General features: G+C 50.4%; 1 long non-coding RNA gene across 1 annotated transcript in view; it reads right to left on the bottom strand.

Moving 5' to 3' along the window:
- Positions 1–5,317: 5,317 nt before the first annotated feature.
- The window catches only part of LOC113951717, a 1,132-nt gene continuing 383 nt past the window's right edge, over positions 5,318–6,066 (bottom strand). The window contains exon 2 of the long non-coding RNA XR_003529254.1: positions 5,318–5,710. This is a non-coding gene — a long non-coding RNA (uncharacterized LOC113951717). The remainder of the gene's footprint in view (positions 5,711–6,066) is intronic.

The following is a 6,066-nucleotide window of genomic DNA, read 5'->3' as shown; positions in this document are numbered from 1 at the left end:
GCTAACCCTAACCCCTAATCCTAAACCCCAACCCTAATCCTAACCCTCATACTCCACCTTGCCCCATGTTTTGCACATTCATATCAGTAAAAGAAACCTCCAAGCTCTTCCTCCAGTCCCAGTTGCATCTTTCCTGCATCCTCGTACTCCCTCACCTGTTCACGTGCACTGCTTCCCTCTCCTGAGCTGCCTCCCGGCAAATAGCTCATTCCTCGGCACCTTCCTTAAGCAATGATCCACCTCCAGATAGACCCAGGGGCTTCCTGCAGCTGCTGCAAGATGCTCTCACCATCACTGCTTGAGAGACTCCCTGGAATCGGCCGCTCCCCTGCAAAATCTCCCTACACAAAGTGCTCCAAGATAATCACCCAGCGGGGCATCCCCCTCCTCATCCTCACTGGCGACACCTGGGGCTGCCCCGCCTGGGAGGGGAGGGCACGTGGAGTCACAGGCGAGGGGGAGGGAGACGAGCTAGAGGGGTTGGAGCCTTTTCGGGGACGACTGGAGTACTCCGTGTTCATCAGCAGGTGGCAGCAGTGGTTTAAATCCCAGCCCAGATCTCAGACTTGCTGTGTTACACTGAGAGGAGACAGAAAAAACTCTCTGAATACAGTTTTTATTTCCTTCATATCCAGCATATTTTCTCATACTTTCACGTCCTTTCCTGTTTTTTTACATATAAAACTTACATTTGTATTTCCCAACTCTATATATCTATATTCAGAATTTCTTTTACTCTAAGATCCTATATATAATACAGCCGTTACAAGGTTCTATTTTGAAATCAATTTATATATAAAGTAGTATTATTTTTCAATATATAGAAAAATGAGGAATGTTAGTCTTTAGTATTGTTTGTGCCCCACCCACCCCTCAATGAATTTTCAGGCATTTTTGGAAGGACCCTGCATAAATCCCTTCACTCCCCACCAACCTCACCTGTATGAGGACAGTGCCTTGCCTCCACTCAGGCTCTACTGAACCACACTCCCTCTCATTTACTGTGCTGCAGTCAGTGCTGGATGTCTCAGCCCTACCCTATGACATTGCTGCAGGGAGATCAGCCCATGAAGCTTTAGGACATGGCTGTACCGGGATCAGAATATGTGCTCACAGACCCACCTCAAACCGAATCCACAGCACCCACACCCCGGCCTCTGTGTGCCTCAGTCTGTAGGGACAACCTCTGCAAAGGGGCCTCGGGAATGAGCACCAGACCCAGGACACAGTTACAGAGTGCTGAATGCAGTGAAAACTTGAATGTGCTCTGAAGGATCTGAATACCACACTGAAAAACAGAGAATTTTCTTTTAAAAAGTAATTTTATTTTGTATTTTCTACAGAGTTCCTAGCAAAACTTTCCCATTACTGAAGGGAAAAAATACAGGTCAGGCAAGCTTATCCAGCACTAGTGAAACACACCCTTGACAGCGCAGTTGCACTTGTCCTTGGAACTTCACTACAGTTCTGACACTTCATCTTTGCACTGACAAAGAAAACTGCAGTGTTGAAAGAGTGCTGAGATGAAGAAGGATACATTAAGTGGACAAGAGGGACACACAAATAAAAGAAATAAAGAGCATTTGTAAAACTTGCCATATACAAAATAACTTCTTCTGGAGGGTGATTTTCAATTTTTTTTTTAACTGAAAGCCTGAACAAAGATAAACCTTTCACCAGAAATCATTTGAAAATGCTGTTTTTACAAGCAATAATGGGGCACTAATCAAACCACCAGTCTCCTGCAAACTTGTGATAGTTTTCACCCTAGGCCTTCCTGGAGACCAGCTTGTAACCAGGAAGGAACTAGAAAAGCGATAAAGGAAGTATTCCATATCATTCCTTTCCGTAACACAACATATAAAAAGGCACAGATAAGAGAGTTCGCTTTTCTCTCTTCCAGTGGCTGAAGGCAACAGGTCTCTCCGTAGATGGGCTTTGCTTATATAGGCCAGGGCCTGCTACTCAGACCTGCCGTTATCTCCGGTCTCTCCGGGAGGTGTGGGGGAATTGGCTGCTGCCTTGCACAGCTGTGCTGTCCTGCTCAGGGAAGTATTTAATTTGTCTTTATATTTATTCTTTAGCTCTCTATTAATGGGTATATTTAGAAGATATTTCTTTTTAGGTTTCTTTTTATCCCTGTTTTCCCCCTCCCTTTTCCCCCCCTTGTGTATAATATAATTCAAATTGTAGATATAATTGTAAATATATGTAATATGTATATATTTGATATAATCCCGTTTCATTTGAACTTCTTTCAGTTTTTTTCCTGTGGTTCGTTTTTTTTTCCCTTGCTTGGGGACAGCTTGGACTTGGCAGGAGAGCCAGGCCAAACTGATACACACATTCTTATTGGGGGCTCATCCAGGATATTTTGGTTAAGTTTGGCCTGTTTTGAAAACATTGTCCAGGAAGACAGCCAAGCTCGGTGTTATTTTGCAAACCAATCTATTGTTTTGGGAACAGGTCCAGGAACACTGCCAGAGTCTGGGAAAACTGCCAAGTGCAGTCTTTGTTTACCCTCTCAGAGTTGAGGGTGCCAAGCTTTGGGGCCAGTCCTGCTATGGAGCACAGCCACTGGTGGCCCCAGGCCTGCTTAGCCCAGCAGGACTGATACTTTGCTCCTGATGAGTTCAGCGTCCCTAGGTGAGGGAAAAACCAGTCAACACCTTGTCAACTAGACCAGAGCACTGAGTGCCACGTCCAGTCTCATCTGCAAAATGTTCATTGTCAAACCTCTAGTGAGGTCTTTAGCTGAGAGGAGGAAAAAGTATTTTGCATCTCCATTGGTACAGGTGTAGATAGAGGCCGACAGAGCTTTTGCCTTTTTCAGACAATCGCACAGTTTCCTGACTCCCTAGCAGCTGAATGTCACAGATCTCCTTTCCTACATCCATGCAGATGTCACACACAGGTACCTTTACATGTTTTCTCAAGCCTATGCAGGGCCAAGATTTTGTCACCCTGTACATTCCAAGGTGAGTGTTCTGGTTAGTGAGTACAGCAACTTCCCCCCCTCCTTGCAATCAAAGAACCATTTTCCCAGGCCATTTCTTTTAAGGGTTAGGATTTTTTAAAACTGATGTCGTGTCACCAAATCTGCTTGGGATCTCTCCCATCTTTTTGACTGTCCTTGGATTTAAAAAGCACACACTCCCTTCCATTTTCCAACAGCAAAACACAAAATGCTCCTGACCCACAATGTAACCCTAAGGATGGGCACCCCCACCTCGCCATTCTGACGGAGAGCTGTCGAGCACCCCCAACCCACCCGTGGGATCTGAGTACAGCAGCACAGACACGGCAATGCCGAGAGCGGGAACAGCAGCCCTGCTGATGGGATTTGTGCAGCAGGAGACAAGCACAGAGGGACACATTTGGCCACTCACAAACCAACACTGAATTTCCTCAAAACCTGTTCCCCAAGACCATCTGCTCAGAACACTGTGCCAAACAGCATACTTTGGTGCATTCAAAACAGTCAAATTCTTGGATGCTTGCTATTTTCTTTCCCTCACTGTTGTCATTCCTTCAGAAATTCTACCCATAGCCAAGTTACTGGCTACTTCTTCAGGCATTTCCCTCCCTGGTACTACCAGCACATTTACACAGTCAAGGAACTTAACAGCTTTCTAAAATTATCCAGGTGCCAATTACAGCCACAAAAGAAAAGCAAAAGGAAAAGAAGGGTCAGGTAGCCAGAGAGCTCTGCAGGTGGCACCAGGCAACATCACACTTGCTAAGACACATCCTTTTGCACAGAGGAGGAAACAGGCCAATATTATGGCAAGTTGTGCCCTTCTCCCAGTGCTGACAATAATCACATACAGCACCATGTAAAGCTCAAAGGGGGCATGTCTCAGTCAAAGTGACTCACCACAAGATAAGCGGGTGGGGGGGGCGCGCGGAAATGGCAAAAGCAGAGACACCAGGACATTCTCTTGCTTCCAAGGCAAGACCAATCATCCCTCTAGGAAAAGGGAAAGAGGCAAGGGTTCATCAAGCAATACATAATTTAGCAAGTGAGTTTAACATATACCATCAGGTTTTGTGCACAGAGGAAATAAAACTCACTGGTTTTAGTAGCTAAAATATCAGGGGAAATTACCGTCTGGTTACAGCAGTAAGCTTCCCACAGCAGTTTCAGGTGCCTGCCTTTGGAGACCAGCCCCAAAGCAGAAACTCCTCTCGACTGCTCCTGAGAGAGGCAGTTGGAACTTTAGGTGCTCAGGAAATCGATTCCCTCCCCTAAGTCCTGGCTCACCTGCCCGAGCATCTACAGTGCTAATATTCCACCTCACTCTCTGCTTTGCACGTTCGTATCAATAAAAGAAACTTCCAAGGTCTTCCTCAAGTGCAAGCTGCATCTTCTCTGCACCCCCATACTCTCCCACCTCTTCACGTGCGCTGCTCCCCTCTCCTGCGCTGCTTCCTGGAACAGGGCTCATCCCTCGGCACCTTCCTCGAGCGATAATCCAGGTGCATCCGGTGCTTCCCCCAGACCTGCGAGATGTTCTCACCATCACTGCTTGAGAGACTGCCTGGGATCGAATGCTCCCCTGCAGAAGCTCCCTATAAGAAGTGCCCCAGACAACCACCCACGCCCTCCCCTCGTCATCCTCACTGGCCACACCTGGGGCTGTCCCGCATGGGAGGGGAGAGAAGGGCGGGTGGAGTCACAGGCGGGCACGCGGGAGAGGAGGCGGCGCGAGCAGGAGGGAGGGGCCGGCGCTCGCGCCGCTTCGCGGGGTTTGGCTCTGGGCTCTGGGGTTCTTTTGGGCTGGTTTTGGATGCGGATTTGGGGGACTGCGCACACCCTCCCCTGGTCACAGCCCCGCCCCAGCTCGCTGCACCCTACTGCACTCCCCGCACCCCTTGCTCAGCTCCGCGGGGATTTGTGCCTCCTCTGAAGGTGGCAAATGTCTGCAAAGCGAGTCGGGAAGCCAGAGAGCTGCGGCCCCCGGGCCCCGTCGCGGCTTCCCCGCCGTCACCCGGCACCTCCCGCCCGTCCCGCCCCGCAGCGCCGCTCCCCGTGCCGCCCTCGAACACAAACCCCCCAGCACAGGCCGGTCCCTCCCCGGCAGCCTCGGCAGCGCCGGGAGCGGCCGCAGCCCCCAACGACGGGCGGGGCGCGCCGGGAGGGGCCGCGCGGGGCGGGGGCGGGTCCCGCGGCTGCGACCCCGCGGGGAAGGGACCCCCGGGCCGGCCCGGTCCGGCACCGCCGCTGGCCCTGCTCGGCCACCGCCCCTCGCCCACAGTTTAACATTGGAGAGCCAAGATTTAACCCAGAGCGCTGCAAGCTCCCAAGTGCAGGGCATTTCCATAGACTTGTTATTTTTCTCTTTTCAATGACCATGTTGCTAAAGTCAGGGAAATACAATCAGCATTCCCTAAACACCATCACTTCTACATCCACCTGGGATGAGGGGACGACGGGCAGCAGCCTGTCCTGGACAGGCTGCAGGGATGGTGTGAAGGCCACTGTTCCCCAGGTTTGAAGGACTCTGGCCATGATTCCCGGCCCGTGAACAGAAAGCCCAGAGCAAACGGGAACTCCAGCCAGCTGCAGGCAGATGTTACTCCGTCCCAGTTTGCCAGGGGTGGGGAGAAAGGTGCCCTTCCCTGTTTGGAAATGGAAGTCATCCCCTGTGCAGAGCCCACTCTGACCCTTGGCCTCGTGGGAGCCAATTCCCCTGTCCCAGCCCACTTCCTGCAGAGAAGAAAGGGAAAGATTGCACATAAGGAAGAAATTCTTCCCTGGGAGGGTGGGGAGGTGGCCTGGCACAGAGAAGCTGTGGCTGCCCCATCCCTGGAAGTGGCCAAGGCCAGGCTGGACGGTCTATTGGAAGGTGTCCCTGCCCGTGGCAGGGGGTGGAAGGAGATGATCCCTGAGATCCTTTCCAACCCAAACCACTCCAGGATCCCAGGATGATTCCATGCTCTCTCTCTGCATTTATTTGGCATCATTTCCTCTCAAAAATAACATCTGCAATTTAGTTGATTGCTAAAGCCATCATTTTAAAATCATCCCAGGAATAAAAAGGGACTGGAAAACACACAGAAATC

This window comes from Corapipo altera, unplaced genomic scaffold, assembly GCF_003945725.1.
Source record: "Corapipo altera isolate COAL_440 unplaced genomic scaffold, ASM394572v1 61305, whole genome shotgun sequence".
NCBI lineage: Eukaryota > Metazoa > Chordata > Aves > Passeriformes > Pipridae > Corapipo > Corapipo altera.
This window is presented reverse-complemented; position numbering and strand designations above follow the sequence as displayed.